This window comes from Halichoerus grypus, chromosome 1 (genome assembly GCF_964656455.1).
Source record: "Halichoerus grypus chromosome 1, mHalGry1.hap1.1, whole genome shotgun sequence".
Lineage (NCBI taxonomy): Eukaryota > Metazoa > Chordata > Mammalia > Carnivora > Phocidae > Halichoerus > Halichoerus grypus.
Genome location: NC_135712.1, coordinates 117,580,374 through 117,595,676, shown reverse-complemented (window position 1 = coordinate 117,595,676; position 15,303 = coordinate 117,580,374). Strand labels below are relative to the sequence as shown.

The window sequence follows — 15,303 nt, the reverse complement described above, 5'->3', positions numbered from 1 at the left end:
GATCTCATGACCCTTGGATCACAACCTGAGATAAAACCAAGAGTCTGATGCTTAACCAGCTGCACCAGCCAGGTACCCCTTGTTGTGCATTTATAATGATATGCTTTATTTTCTATTTGGAGATACTTTGTTTTTTTAAGATTTTATTTATTTATTTGACAGAGAGAGACGTAGCGAGAGCAGGAACACAAGCAGGGGGAGCGGGAGAGGGAGAAGCAGGCCTCCCGCGGAGCGGGGAGCCCGATGCGGGACTCGATCCCAGGATCCCGGGATCATGACCTGCGCGGAAGGCAGACGCTTAACGACTGAGCCACCCAGGCGCCCTATTTGGAGATAACTTTTGGGAAATACTTTAATCAGCAGTACCTTTACAAACGACATCTTGGGGTTGTTTACTTTTAGAGATGAGTTGTTTCAGACATTTTATATTGATTATTTTTTGCTTCTCTACAGAGGGTGATTTCTCTTTTTTCTTTTTTCCTTTTTTTTTACAAATCAGATTACACCATATCTAGGGTCTATACTTCCTCGTGAATTTATCTTGATCAATATTCCAACTAAGTAAAGAGCTCATAGGAATGTTTGATTAATTTTTTTCTTATTTTTATTAGGGAATAATTTATGTAAACTAATTTCATAAGTTTAAAGTGCACAATTTAGTTTTGACAGTTGTATATTCCTGTGAAATCTCTACTATAATCAAGATAAGATTTCCATCATTTCCAAAAGATTTTTACTGCCCCTTTATAGCTCATCCCTCCCTCCACCCCTGGCTCCAGGTGATTATTCATTTGTTTTTTGTCACTATAGGTTAGTTTGGACTTCATATAAATGGAATCATACATTTGTCTCTGGGCTCTTCCACTCAGCATAATAATGATTTTGAGATTTATCTGTGTTGAAGCCTGTATGAATAATTCTTTCATTTTTTTGCTGAGTACTATTCCATTGCATAGATGTACCACATTTTGTTTACCCATTCACCGGTTGATGAACATTTGGGTTCCTTTTGGTTTGGGGCTTATTGTGGAAAAAAAAAAAGCTGCTATGAACATGGGTGTTTAAGGCTTTGTGTAAATGTATGTTTTAATTTCTCTTGGGTAATACCTATGAATGGAATGGCTGGGTTAAATGGCAGAGGTGTGTTTAATTTTTTAAGAAGTATTTTGTGAGAACTTATGTAGTCAACTCCTCACATATATCTGGGCTCAGATAAGGATACAAAATCCACTGATTCCTTTAGGTAGAAAGCAGGTAGAAATCCTTATTGGCTTACTAATTTCTATATTTAATTGCTTATCACTTCCTTTGGTTTCCTAAAATGATTTCAACATCCTTCTTCTTCATCTCTCCCATCCTACCCATACCATTTCAGTAGGTACTGAGTACTTGGGTACCTATTTTGTACCCAGTACTGTGCTAGACAATAAGGGGGCACACAGGACTTTGAGTTAATGAGGCAGCAAAATAGGGACCCCCTCCTGTTGCCCGGACAGAGCTGGAGGAACCACAGCTATAGATTATGCTACAGGCAACATATGCCCAAACTCTTGAGGCTGCATTCCATTTACTTGACTCACATGCTAGAGGAAATGTCCCACCTTTGTTTGAGTGCGAGCTGTATTTATTTATTTATTTTTAAAGCAGGTATGGCTGTTAAATGAAGAGGAAGTGTTATGTGAAATCCTGGGGGAGGGGGGGCGGTGCGGTGAGAAAACTTTCCTGTTTTAATACCAAACAGCTTTAGATCAGGGGTTCGCAGTGTGTGGTCTCAGGACTAGTAGCATCAGTTTCCCCTGAGAAAGTGTTAGAAATGTAAATCTTTGGGCCTCAGTGTGGGCAAACTGAATCTGAAACAATAGATGAAGGATCTGTGTTTTAACAAGCCCTCCAGGTGATTCTGATCCATGCTCAAGTTTGAGGACCACTCTACTAAGCTCATTCCAATTGTGTAGATGGTTAGCTTTAGGTTTGGAGGAGTACGTCCTGGGTAACTGTGGACAGTAGGAATAACGTTGCCGCAGTGCCTATCCACCTCTTCCAGCATCTGCAATTCGTCTTCCACTCCTCGGCGGAACTCAGGTTCCTGGGCTTGGGTCCTCTCCCCTAGGAGCGGCAGCTAAAACCCGGCAAGTGGATTAAGAGTTTGCTGGCCTGGGTGCCGGGCGGGCATGCGTAGTGGCGCGAGCGCAGCAGCTAGGCGGCCGCCGAGAGGTATCCGCAGAGTGGAGCTGGGGGTGCTTGGATCCCGAGCGAGAGCTGCGGGCTCGACGGCTGCAGCAGGTACGGGGCGCGGCGGTGGGGTCCGAGAGGAAGGCTGGAACGGTAGGCAGAAAGCAAAGGTTCACTTCTTCGCCGGCGCACAGCGGCTTGAGTAGGGCGGGGGGAGGCGATCTCTCCGATTTCCCTCGTTCGAGAGGCGGCTCCCCGCGCCCGGCTGTGCAGTGCGGCGCCCTCAGACCTCCGGGTGCGCACCTGCCCCGTCCCGGCAACATGGAGTGCGGGCAGGTGTTAAATCATGTATTTATGCTGCTTACACAGTAAGCCTGTGAACTGAATTATGATTCCCTGCTTGAAGTTAGGCATTTTGTTAACTTTTCTATATTCCTCTGTCGCTTTTAAACTTTGGGTGGCTGCTGACGAGGCTTTCTGATCCAGCCTGTTTCACTTGAACTCCGTGAGTGATTTTATTTGCCTTTGGTCTTTTGGTGCATAGGATCAATAGGGCTGGAGTGAAATCGCATCCGTGGTTTCTAGTTTTGGTGCCTTCCTGGAGCAGGGGGCCTCTGGATGCGGCATAAAAAATGTCAACTTTCAGCGAATTTCAGTGCCAAATACCTTATGCATTTCAGCTACATTTTAAAGTAGAAACTTTATAAAATGTTAAGATTCCCCACCCCCGCCCCTTATTTTTTGTACATTAGTGTTATTTCAGGCTTAATCTGGTGCTCTTCAAAGAAAGCGGCCTTTTAGATGAGTAACAAGAGTTCTCACTTTTCTGTCCTTTATTTACCCTGTAACATCTTCGGGCTCATACACAGATGTTTTACCCTGGGGCAGCGGTATTGGATACACTTGTAGGAGGCTAAGGCTGTGCTGCACAAATTTCTTGGATAACCTGTGAGTCATAAAATTTTAGGTCAGGGGGCACACACTGAGCCTTATTTAGGTAAAGTGTTACATTTATGATGTGGGAAGCATATAAATAGAATTAATAGTTTGGGAAAAAAATTTTAAGTTCAGGAAGAGAAACCTATATGGAAAGGGAATACAGATACCTGCCTTTCCCTCCACCTTCTCCCCTTCCCATGATGAATGTTTTAATGGCAGAAATAATATACAGTTGGTTTAGTTTTGGACTGTTAAGAGACCTTCAGGGTCAGCCAGTTCAATTGCTTCAGTTTACAAATGAGAAAACCGAGACCAATGAGGTTAAATGACTTGCTGTGGCTGCTGGAGCCCCTCCTTGGCAAAGCTGGGCCTAGGGCCCAGGTTTTCTGATTTTAGGGCTCTTTTTACCATCCCCCTGATAATACTCTCCTCACAGTTTGGGTTGATTATTATACTTTACTTTTCTCTTCTACCTTGTCTGGTTTAATCAGAAAATTAGTCATTCCTGTTACTAAGCTTGGTCGTACCCTATAAACACCTTTCAAAAAGTGCCCTCTCACTCAAGCCCCACCTAACAATTTGCTGATTTTGAAACCGCCCTCCTTTCTTGCCTCAGGCACATTGGGCCTTTGGCTCAGAATGCCTTTTTGCCTCCTTCCCTGAAGTCCTGCCCGCACTGCAAGGTGTAACTCAGGTGTGATCTCTTCTTGAAGCCTACCTTGATTACTGTGGCCAGAAAGTAGCTCTCCCTCTTCTAAACCCTATAGCATGTATTACTGTTGTCTGTGCCGCCAGCATCCCTCTCATCTTTAGTATCCCTGATTATTGTATTTTAGCACATGTCTCAACTTCCTGACCAGTTTGTAAGCTCTTAGAACTTAAAGCCTATGACTTAGACATCCCATCCAGTACTAAGCACTATGTTCTCAGACACTGCTTGTGGGAGGTGAAGTATGGATCATTTTGTAAAGGGATTTTTTTTAAAGATTTTATTTATTTATTTTGAGATAAAGATCAGGGTGAGGGGCAGAGGGGGAGGGAGAGGGAGATGATCTCAAGCCGACTCCACACTGAACACAGAGTCCGATGCAGGGCTGGATCCCATGACCCTGAGATCATGACCTGAGCCAAAACCAAGAGTCAGACACTTAACCGACTGAGCCACCCAGGCGCCCCTTCTAAAGGGATTTGATGAAATATAGCAGGACAGTGGCCAAGTCAGACCAGCCTAATGGGGTGATTCTCATATTTTGATGAGAGCTCATGGATCTGTTTGGGGAGTGCTGGGGAAGGGGTAAAATCATAACAGGGGAGAGTTGTCCAGGCCTGCATTTAAGCATGTAACTGAGCCACCCAGGCGCCCTAAGCATGTGACTCTTAAGTGCTTAGTGGAAAGCACAGATTTAAGAAATGATGTAAAGGAAAAGGAAAAAGCTTTTGGTAAAAGACTAGATGCAGAGAAGAAAAGACGTATTGAAAATCAGTTTCAGGGGCGCCTGGGTGGCTCAGTTGTTAAGCGTCTGCCTTCCGCTCAGGTCATGATCCCAGGGTCCTGGGATCGAGCCCCGCATTGGGCTCCCTGCTCGGCGGGAAGCCTGCTTCTCCCTCTCCCACTCCCCCTGCTTGTGTTCCCTCTCTTGCTGTGTCTCTCTCTGTCAAATAAATAAATAAAATCTTTAAAAAAAAAAAAGAAAATCAGTTTCAGGCTTGGTGTGTTGGTAATGGGCTTGTAATGTTGTTTTTATCTTATTAAGTACCTCCGGTTGTGACATCTTTCTCTGTTTCTTACAGTAATTGATATGGTTGTCTATTTCCCATTCTAGATGATAAGCTTTTGGGGGGGATGATCTTTAACCCCTCACAATGCGAGGCATGTAGCTTTGTGGTATTAGACGCTCAATAGTTACTGCATGAATAAATAAGTGTATTTTGGCCTGGGGAAGGTGGGCATTTAGGATCTTAGAGCTATCAGGTAGTACTTTATCTAGACTATCCCCTCATTATAAGAAGAGGAACTGAGTTATGCTTAACTAAGCTAGTTAGTGTGAACAGAAGCTCTGGCTACACCATCTCCTCACTACTAGCTCATTTCATTAACTCTAACTTTTCAAGGTTATTGGCCTCAAGATTAATTTGAGTTGGCAACAGGGCACTCCAGTTCAAGATGTTCTATGGATCGAAAACCCTCAGAGCCCAATCTAACGGGAGGAACTTGGTGGCCAACGGGAGGATGTCTGTGTTATTGGAAGAGATGAGACACAAGGGATGACTGGCCATTTCCAGGTTGAATACACAGAGTGAGGAGGGGTGAGGCTGCAGTCCTGGGAATCTGCGCACGATGGAGTTGAGGAGGAGTCTGGAAAGGACCTGGTAGCCTATGGGGCAGAAGACATAAACAGGGGGGCCCAAAGTCCTTGGACTGAGAGTGTATTTGGAAGATATATTTTACACTACCGGGAGGTGGAGAGTGATGGCTGTGGGGGTAAGGTTGAGAGAGAATTGTGATCAGACTCTCTACTTGGAAAAATAGGACAGAAGGCAATGCTTCTGAATCCAAAATAAGTTCAAGAGGTGGTTTGAAATACTTGTTTACTTGGAACAGATGTTGCAAATAGCCAATTTGCAAATCAACACAGCCTTTTCACTGAGCTGCACATAGCATTGAGGGAACTGTTGACAGCACATCTTTTACACTGAACATTCACAGCTTCAACTGGTAGTGATGCTTATTCTTGTAAAGGAGTCAAGGAGAGAGAGTGGTCGAGAGGAGAGACAGCTTGAGAGATGGTTTGCTGGGGGTGGGGGTGGGGAAGCGTTGGCCAGGTATAGAGGGATTACCTTTTTTTTTTGTCATGATATTAGAATTGGTTGGATAGCCAAATGCAAAATCAGGTAGTATGTTGAAGTTAATGTCTCAGACACTTAAAAAAATGCCCAAATATTACATTCTAGAGTTATATGTTATAGCACAATTTTATAAAATGACCGTATTCTGAATCTTTCTCAAAAAAATAACGGTAATATTAGTAACTAATATTATAGAATGTTTTCCATGGACCAGACACTGTTCTAAACACTTTATGTGATATGTCAGAGTCTTTACAAACTATTCTATGAGATTGGTGCAATTATTCCTGTTTTACAGATGAGAAAACAGACTTAGACAAAGCCACATTTCTGAGGTGATACAATTGACAAGTGTTGAGCTAAGTTTTGATCCCAGGCCTGCCTGTCTTCAGTCATGGAGAGCTCAAATAACTTAAATATCTTAACAAAAGGCAAAGCTTTATCTGTGGTAACTCTAACAGATGCTTAGAATGGCCACAGATTTCAGCTGGTGGAACTCTCAACATTCTATGAGCCAGACTTTAATCTGAGAAACAAAACAACAGTGGTGAATCTTTCCAGTTTTTGTTTTTATTTTAAAAATTATTCCACTTAGTCTTTATCTCCTTTTTTACCCTCAAAGCATCTCTGGAGGCATTCAGCAACTCTTTCTCTGGATGCACCATAAAGCTATTTCTGTTGTGTTCCTATCCTCTTTTAGGGGGCAGAGCAGGGGTAATGGAGGTGAGTTGGTGTAGTGATCCAGGAGACGCCTCTGAGTTGGGGGGTGTGAAATTCACTTTGTGTATGAGTTTAAGGACTCTCGGGTGACCACGTTTGTAAGGATTTTTTTTTCCCCTGAGGTGGCAGGATCTACTGCTGGAAGCTCCTGGAATATCTGTGGGTCTTGACCCTTATTCTGATCTCAAGTCTTTGAACTGTGGTCAAAACCCCCAGGGAGAATCCAGACCTGAACACAGTCTTCTGGGATCCTCAAGATCAGTGAGTTCTGAAGTCAGTGTGGACTTGTTGCAGTTGGAGGTGGGTGTAGCGACCTCAGGGAAGGCCCCAGGTCAGAGACAAATAATTGAGAGTCAGGACTGGCAGTCCCCAGATGTGACCAGCGAGTTGCCCTTGAGAAAGTGCCTCCCATCTATCTCCTTGATGAACCTAATTACTCCCTCATGGGAGTCTCAAAATGGAATCCAGCTGAGAGCGTTCTTCTCCTCCCTGTGATGAGTCCACTGTTCCCATTTCTTGCTTCTGCTTCACCTTCTTCTGGTTCTGTGCTTTCCCGGGGCATGTGCACTGGATATAAAAGGAAAGGCCACTAGCTTCTGGACTCCACCCATTTCCACTCTTCTCAACATCCAAGAACTCATCATTACCATCCAGCTCTTTCCCTGAACAAAGATCCAAATCCACATTTTCTTCTGGGTGATGATGAAAATCAGGGACCAAGAGAAAGAGGCCTTTGTACTGCCTGTAGGTTTATAGGTTATAAAATGGCTATACAAGTTTGATTGCTGGAAATTTTGCTGACATAAAAGATCATGAGACGTGAGGCTGTGTCAGCTTTGATCGTCTTCTTTTCCGTATTCCTGTGTCTCAGAGTACTTATTGGTTGTTTTTGGTGAGATGTAGCATGGCTTCTGTAAAAGCAAGTTGCTTTTTAGTAACACTGTGGGCACAGAAAGGGTATGTGTTAGAGTGATGATTAGGAGAGTTTCTCATTTAAAACATTATTTTATCAGAAAGTTTTATTTTTTTTAAGATTTTATTTATTTATTTGAGAGAGGGAGAGAGCACGTGCACACAAAGGCAGCGGGAGTAGGGGAGGGAGAGGGACAAGCAGACTCAGTGTGAGCATGGAGCCCAATGTGGGGCTCGGTCTCAGGACCCTGAGATCATAGACCTGAGCCGAAACCAAGAGTCAGACGCTTAAATGACTGGGCCACCCGGGTGCCCCTTATCAGAAAGTATTTTGTTTTTAGGAGAGTGACAGGTTATTTGCTCACAAAGTCCAGTGGTGAGGGGACTTTAGACTTGATAAGAAACTTTTAATCAATTCAGAGCTATAAAGCTACAAGAATATTTGGATGATAACTCACTGCACACAGACATGCCTCCTTCAAAAAATCCAAGCCAACCATAGAGGAGACATAAGAAACTGTCTTTTCCGATAGTAAGGTGGATGGATGTCTTTGTAAGGTGAAAGGTTTGTGGGGCACCTTCTTCATGATAAAAAGCGAAAGGTTTTTGGGGGAATGGTTGACATTGACCTTATTATTAAGAAACTCAAATTGTTTAAAGATCTAGGAAATAACACATTTTTTTTTAAACTTAAGAAATGATGAAGTCCCCTTCAATTTGTTGGAGAACCAAGAAACAAGATTTTAGCAGTGCTGTCAAAATAGAATTTGGATTGAATTTGAAACATTGGTAATTGTGTGGAAGAGGATCAGTCATGGTAATTAAGCCTTGGACCAAGGTCTACTTGTCTTAACCTTCTTCCCTACAATGAATTCCCATGGGGGGCCCTCTGCACTCTATGAATAAAAGAGTAAACCTACCCCACAGATCACAACTGTAAAATCCAAAGTGATGCATGACAATCTGTGACCTAAAACTGATGTTGATCAAACAATTTGAATGCCTTAGATAGAAAGTACCGGCTGCATTCCCACATTGTTCCCATAGCTGGTGCTCAGAATCTAGATTAAATTGTTGAAATAAAAGAAAAGCAGTTTCAGAACCGACTCACAGTGAATGATCAAAGGCACAAGTAGAGTTTTTGTTTCATTTCACTTTGTCATCTTAAATGCCATCCTTTGTAGCTATATTGGTTTCTTTTTTTTTTTTGTCCTTGATGATATATATTCAAAGTGTACTGTTTATAGATAAAAATCAATGCAGACTAGAATTTTGAGGTTTGATAAATGAGTCTCTGCTTAGGTTTTAATGCAATTCATCAATAATTTGGTGGGAATACAGTACCAAGTTAGCACATAATTGAACCTTTAGCTCGATATCAAGTTAGTATTTATAACCTTTAGGAACAAATCCAAATTTCTCAGACTCCTGAATTCTTTTCTTCTACAGGCTCTCTAAGCATTTTGTCCTGATGAAGTCTCCCTTTTCCTTCCTCCCTCCTCAGCTTTAGGTACACTGGGACACTCTTTTGGTCCAGATGGTGTTTTCAAGAGTGGCCCAGTTCTTGCAGAGTTTAAGTGTTACCAGGTTAGTGTTAACGGCTGGCACTGTGTTCACGGTGCCAGCCGTGAAACACAGCTACATAAATTCAATGGTGTTTTTTAGCAAAGTTGACATGCGAGTGAATTAATTTTGGAAAAACTACAATAACAGCAATTTGCTTTATCCCTTTTCTTATCCTCAAACAGCCCAAGTTAAACTCAAGATCACCGCCAATGGAAAAAGGTAACTTGAGAATCTCTGAGTAGTGATCAATCAAAATGAGCTGGGTAACTTCAAGTTTAGATATCTGAAATCAGTTGGCCTATGATCAGGAGCATGGATGGGAAGTCAAAGTCTGACCCCATGAGAAGGGAGGCCTCTTCAGCTGCATGTTTAATGATCAAACAAGATAGTGAATGTGAAAGCAATTAGTAAACTATAAGGTAAGGAGTAAGCTGTTTATTGATAGTTATAATAATTTTCTGACCTTGCTGCCTTTCACTGATAAGTAGCCAAGACTTTGAGAATGACTTGCCTGCTTGAGGTTACCTAGTTGGAAGGGACAGGGATGGAACTCACATCTATATTTTCTAGTTTCAGCATCTGACAAAATGTCAGGGCTCAGCATTGGGACCATAGTCATAGCCAAGACAGATACAGGGTCCCTGTCCTCTTGGAGCTTCAGTATAGCTCCAAATCCAGTGCTTATCCAATCAATCCATATTCTTTTACTGATCAGAGGGAATAATTTCAATTTTTTATTTGGTTTTTATAAGATCCTAAGTATGTTTGTAGCTAAGCCTTGACTGTGGAGCTCGTTAAGGGATTTCTCCGTTGCCAGAGGTGCCTTCAACAACTGCCTCCTAAACTTCAGATCTCACTTGATATTTATTAATCTCCATTAGGGCGAGAGGGGTTGGATGCCTCTCAGCAGTCTTCTCATTGTCAATCAGAGGCTTGTTGCAGAAGAATAATTTTCTTCCCTCTGCAAAAATCAAAGGGCTGCAATTGAATAAAGGGAGGTGAGTTGGGGGTAGGGCTGTGAGTGAGACATGTCCCTACATTCATGCATTTCAGTCAGATGGAGGAGGCAGACACATGGACAGCCTGGGACAAGAGTAAGCACCAGGAGAAAGGGCAGAATGAAGCTTTGGGGGAGCCCAAGTCGAGAGCGGTTAATTCTGTTCAGTGGGTTGAGGAAGGTGTCAAGACTTTTGAGCTGAGCCTTGAAAACACAAGTTCAATCTACAGAGAATAGATGGAGGAAAAAGCAATCCTTGGAGAAGGGAGAGTAGGAGCGAAAGCATGGATACTAGAAAGAGCTGGCCTGTTCAGGAAGCTGCAGGTACTTAAATGTGTTCTAAAACATAAGCATGCATACGAATCACCTGGAGAGCTTGGTGAAAAATGGATTGCTAGGTCCCAACTCCAGAGTTTCTCATTCTTTAAGTCTGGGATGGGGCTGGAGAGTTTCATTTTAGCAAGTTCCCAGGTGAGGCCGAGGCTGCTGATCTGGGAACCACACTTTGAGAAACAGTGGGCTAGCATAAAGGGCACTGTATGATAGATGAGCTAGGAAGAAATGGTTTTCTTTTGAAACTATACTACCTTCACAAAATTGATGTTTCAGGTTTTTTGTTGTTGTTGTTGTTGTTGTTTTTTAAGCTTATTTTCTAAGTAATCTCTACACCCAACGTAGGGCTTGAACTCATGACCCCAAGATCAAGAGTCACGTGCTCTACCGACTAAGCCAGCCAGGCACCCCATTGTTTTGTTTTTTAATTAGTCTCATTTACCAAGTGTTGCTGCCTTGAGCCCCTTGCTGTTCCCTGGAAGTTCCTTATCTGTTCTATGCCCACCCCCCTTGTTCTAAGAAATCAGTCCTTTTCTTCTATTACATACTTTTAAATAAATAACTGCTGTTTAGTCAGTATGGCCATTCCACCCATGGAAAGCTGAACAGCCAACATCGATCAGCTAGATGATGTCAGGAGTCGACCCCAAACCAAGTATGAATGACTAGTATATTCACAGGGTATATACTTGGATTTTATTTTTGTTAATCTGGATATAATGTTAAACTTTATTCAACAGGTATTTTTGGAATAGTTTGTAAGCTCTGAGCTAAGAGGTAGAATGTACACAATGGCAGAAAGTTCCTTCCCTGCCCTCAGAAAACATGTAGTTTTATGGGAAGGTTAAGATGCATGAATTCATAGCTCCAGTACAGGGCAGTTGGTGCCACGTGCTGTAGGAATGATAGAAACCAAGGGTGAGGGGGCTGAGGTGGAGGAAGGCTCACTTTCCATTGTAACAATTAGGGCAGGCAAGGACGGAGTTGAGGGAATGATGATTAATGCTGTCTTCTGATGTTTCGTGCATCTTTGTAAGCCATCTGAAATAAGGGAGCATTTGTCTACATAAAGCAAATAATGGAGGAGGGGCATTTGAAGGAGGTTGGCATTGAAGGATGGCAGGTGCTCACCAATCGGTAGGGAGAGGAAGAGGGAGAGGTGTTCCAGACTATGGGGGCGATTGAACCTCACAATGGAGGTGTGGCAGGGCAGTGCAGGTGCAGCTAGGAGTAAATACTCTTTCATTTTGGGGGAAGTGCAGGGAGATAAGACTGGAAAGGCATTTAGGGAAGGTTGTGGAGCACTTGAGTATGAGTTTGTGGGATTTGGGCTTTATTCTGTAGGCAATGTTGAGTCATAGGCTTATCTTGGCTTACCCTGACTGTCAGTTCCCTCCTAACCCCCAAACATATCAGAAAAGGAGGAACCCTATTTCTTACAGTGCATTTATCTATAGTTCATACTCTCTTGGATAAACACCTAAAAATGCTTTTCCCTGGCTGATTTTAATATGTGTATTTCAGTCATCTTTTGGATTTGCAAAAATCAATCTATCTTTAAAGGCTTCTGTGTCTTTCAAAAATATGTAAAATGTAAAAGGACAACTAGTTTCAGTTTCTGAGAAACAAATGATAAAAATGAGACGAAAATAAATTACTAGGTCTAGTGATTGTATTACTTGTTCTGGATTGTTCTGGGAAGACAAGGGAATTCAAAAATTAAGGCTAAGGATATAAATATGGTGTCTTAAGCAGATGCTTTCAGGCTGACTCCCAAGTGCTGAAAGATTCCAAAGGTAAGGGTGAATGACAATGTGGTGTCTCTTCAGAATTGCTTTAGCGATAAGTGGGGTGATGTCTACTGGTTTAGTGCTGATTTAGAAGAGCTGGGGATTAAAAGGCACTAAGGCCAAGTGGTCCCTTTTATTCATCTTTTTGGGGGATGGCTACAAATGGGAAAGACATTTGTGTCTCATTGGAGATTTTAAGAATCTTCTGTGTATATCCCCTACAAAGTATCCTGTGCTGAGAACTTCAGTGTGGTGAGAAAAGCAAAAAACAGTGGATTTGTAAGTAGAAGTTGGCACCCTGGTGCTACCACTTGCTAGCTGACTGATAAAAGAGGCAGCTTAGTGAGTTAGTGGGACAGAACTGACTGACTCCCATTTGCCCACAATCCACAGCTAAGAAGTTCAGTGGGTGGGAAAGTCATGCAGCCTATCTGAACCTTGGTGGTGGTGGTGGTGGTTTGTATTTTGTGGTGGTGGTTCTTTTTTGTTGTGGATTAAATAAGATAAAGTAGTTAAATGGAAAGGTACCATACACATTTTAGATTAAAAATCTTTTTTTTTTTTTTTTAAGATTTTATTTATTTATTTGAGAGAGAGAGACACACAGCAAGAGAGGGAACACAAGCAGGGGGAGTGGGAGAGGGAGAAGTAGGCTTCCCGCGGAGCAGGGAGCCTGATGTGGGGCTCAATCCCATGACCTGAGCCGAAGGCAGACGCTTAACGACTGAGCCACCCAGGTGCCCCTAGATTAAAAGTTTTCTAATAGGGGTGCCTGGCTGGCTCAGTCGAAAGAGCATGGGACACTTGATCTCCGGGTCTTGAGTTTGAGCCTCATGTTAAGTATAGAGATTACTTAAAGGAATAAATAAATAAAAACTTAAAAAAGAATGTAACTTTTTTTAAAAATAAAATTTAATAACACTAAGATTTATTTGAAGTTCTTGGGGCCACAGATGTGGATGGCCATGTGGAGTATGAGCTGTTGCTGCTTTTTCCCCCCTTCCTTGCCCCCGCCCAGGTGAGAGCTTCTTGAGGGCAAGACTGTATCTTTCCAACTTTGTATCCCATTGCCTGATGCGTAGTAGGAACTTGATAAGTTATTGAATGAATATATAAAAAGGAATTAATGAATGGATGAATTTATACCCACCCCCACCCTGTCACATACCTACTACTTTCTAGCTTCTACTTGCTTGTAGAGACTTAAGATCTATGGTGCCTTATTTTACTTACTTGTTTGTTTGTTTGTTTATTTATTTATTAAGTTCTGCCCCCAATGTAGGGCTCAAACTCACGACCCCAAGATCTAGAGTCGCATGCTCTACTGACTGATCAGGCCAGGCGCCCCCTGGTGCCTTATTTTTTTTAGATTGCTAACCCCCTGTCTGTTTTACTGACAGTAAATCTTGAGAGAGGACCCAGCCTTATCCAGGAGACACAGCTGCATAGCTTGAGTTCAAAGTATAAGCATCTTTGTAGATTCACATGCATTCTAAACTAATTCTTGAAATGAATTAAATAATATTTAATAATGTTTTACATGTGGATAATGTATGTAAAACTGATTTCACCTCTGAAATAAACTGACACGTATAAATTGAGGTTATGTGTTGTAATGAGCACTGGTATTATATGAAACTGATGAATCACAGACCTTTATCCCTGAAACAAATAATACATTATATGTTAATTAATTGAATTTAAATTTAAAAAAATAAATTGAGGTTATATTCCTCTTAAAGTATTTTATATTGCTTTTTTCCCCCTTTAATATTTTTTTATTATGTTACGTTAATCACCATACATTACATCATTAGTTTTTGATGTAGTGTTCCATGATTCATTGTTTGCATATAACTCCCAGTGCTCCATTCAGTACGTGCCCTCTTTAATACCCAACACCAGATTAACCCATCCCCCAACCCCTCCCCTCTAGAACCCTCAGTTTGTTTCTCAGAGTCCATAGTCTCATGGTTTGTCTCCCCCTCCAATTTCCCCCCCTTCATTTTTCCTTCTTACTATCTTCTTTTTTTTTAACATATAATGTATTATTTGTTTCAGAGGTACAGGTCTGTGATTCAACAGTCTTACACAATTCACAGCGCTCACCATAGCACATACCCTCCCCAATGTCTATCACCCAGCCATCCTATCCCTCCCACCCCCCATCACTCCAGCAACCCTCAGTTTGTTTCCTGAGATTAAGAATTCCTCATATCAGTGAGATCATATGATACATGTCTTTCTCTGATTGACTTATTTCGCTCAGCATAATACCCTCCAGTTCCATCCACGTCATTGCAAATGGCAAGGTTTCATTCCTTTTGATGGCTGCATAATATTCCATTTTATGTATATGTATATATATATATATACACACACACACCACATCTTCTTTATCCATTCATCTGTCGATGGACATCTTGGCTCTTTCCATAGTTTGGCTATTGTGGACATTGCTGCTCTAAACATCGGGGTGCACGTACCCCTTCGGATCCCTACATTTGTATTTTTGGGGTAAATATCCAGTAGTGCAATTGCTGGGTTGTATGGTGGCTATATTTTCAACTTTTTGAGGAACCTCCATAGTGTTTTCCAGAGTGGAGTATTTTATATTGTTTTAAGAAGAATCCGATTAGGAGTAGGAGAGTAGCCTATAGAGATGCTTGGAGAAATGTGTATTAATACACTGATCTGCTAGAGGCTTGGATACCTGTTTTTCCTGCAAAAGTAATTTTATTCTACCTTAGGTTTCACGGTTTGTTTAATGTTAGCAGTACAGTTGACCCTTGAACATCGTTGAGGTTAAGGGTGCTTACCTCACCCCATTCGCCCCTGCAGTGAAAAATCCACGTATAGCTTCTGAACCCCCCAAAACTTTACTACTGATAGCCTACTGTTGACCAGAAACCTTACTGATAACGTAAAAGCCTTACTGATAGCACGAGCAGTCAATGAACACATATTGTGGAGGTTATATGTATTATATATATATTATGCAAAATATATATATATTATGTAAAATAA

At 41.9% G+C, this 15,303-nt stretch overlaps 1 protein-coding gene across 3 annotated transcripts in view; it reads left to right on the top strand.

Moving 5' to 3' along the window:
• The first annotated feature begins 2,190 nt into the window (after positions 1 to 2,190).
• Positions 2,191 to 15,303, top strand: part of PLS1 (plastin 1) — a 102,011-nt gene continuing 88,898 nt past the window's right edge. For 2 of the 3 annotated variants that reach the window (XM_036096338.2, XM_078070934.1), the window contains exon 1: positions 2,191 to 2,283. The gene's annotated coding sequence lies outside the window, so the exon portion shown is untranslated. The remainder of the gene's footprint in view (positions 2,284 to 15,303) is intronic. The other variant, XM_036096339.2, reaches the window with a different exon arrangement.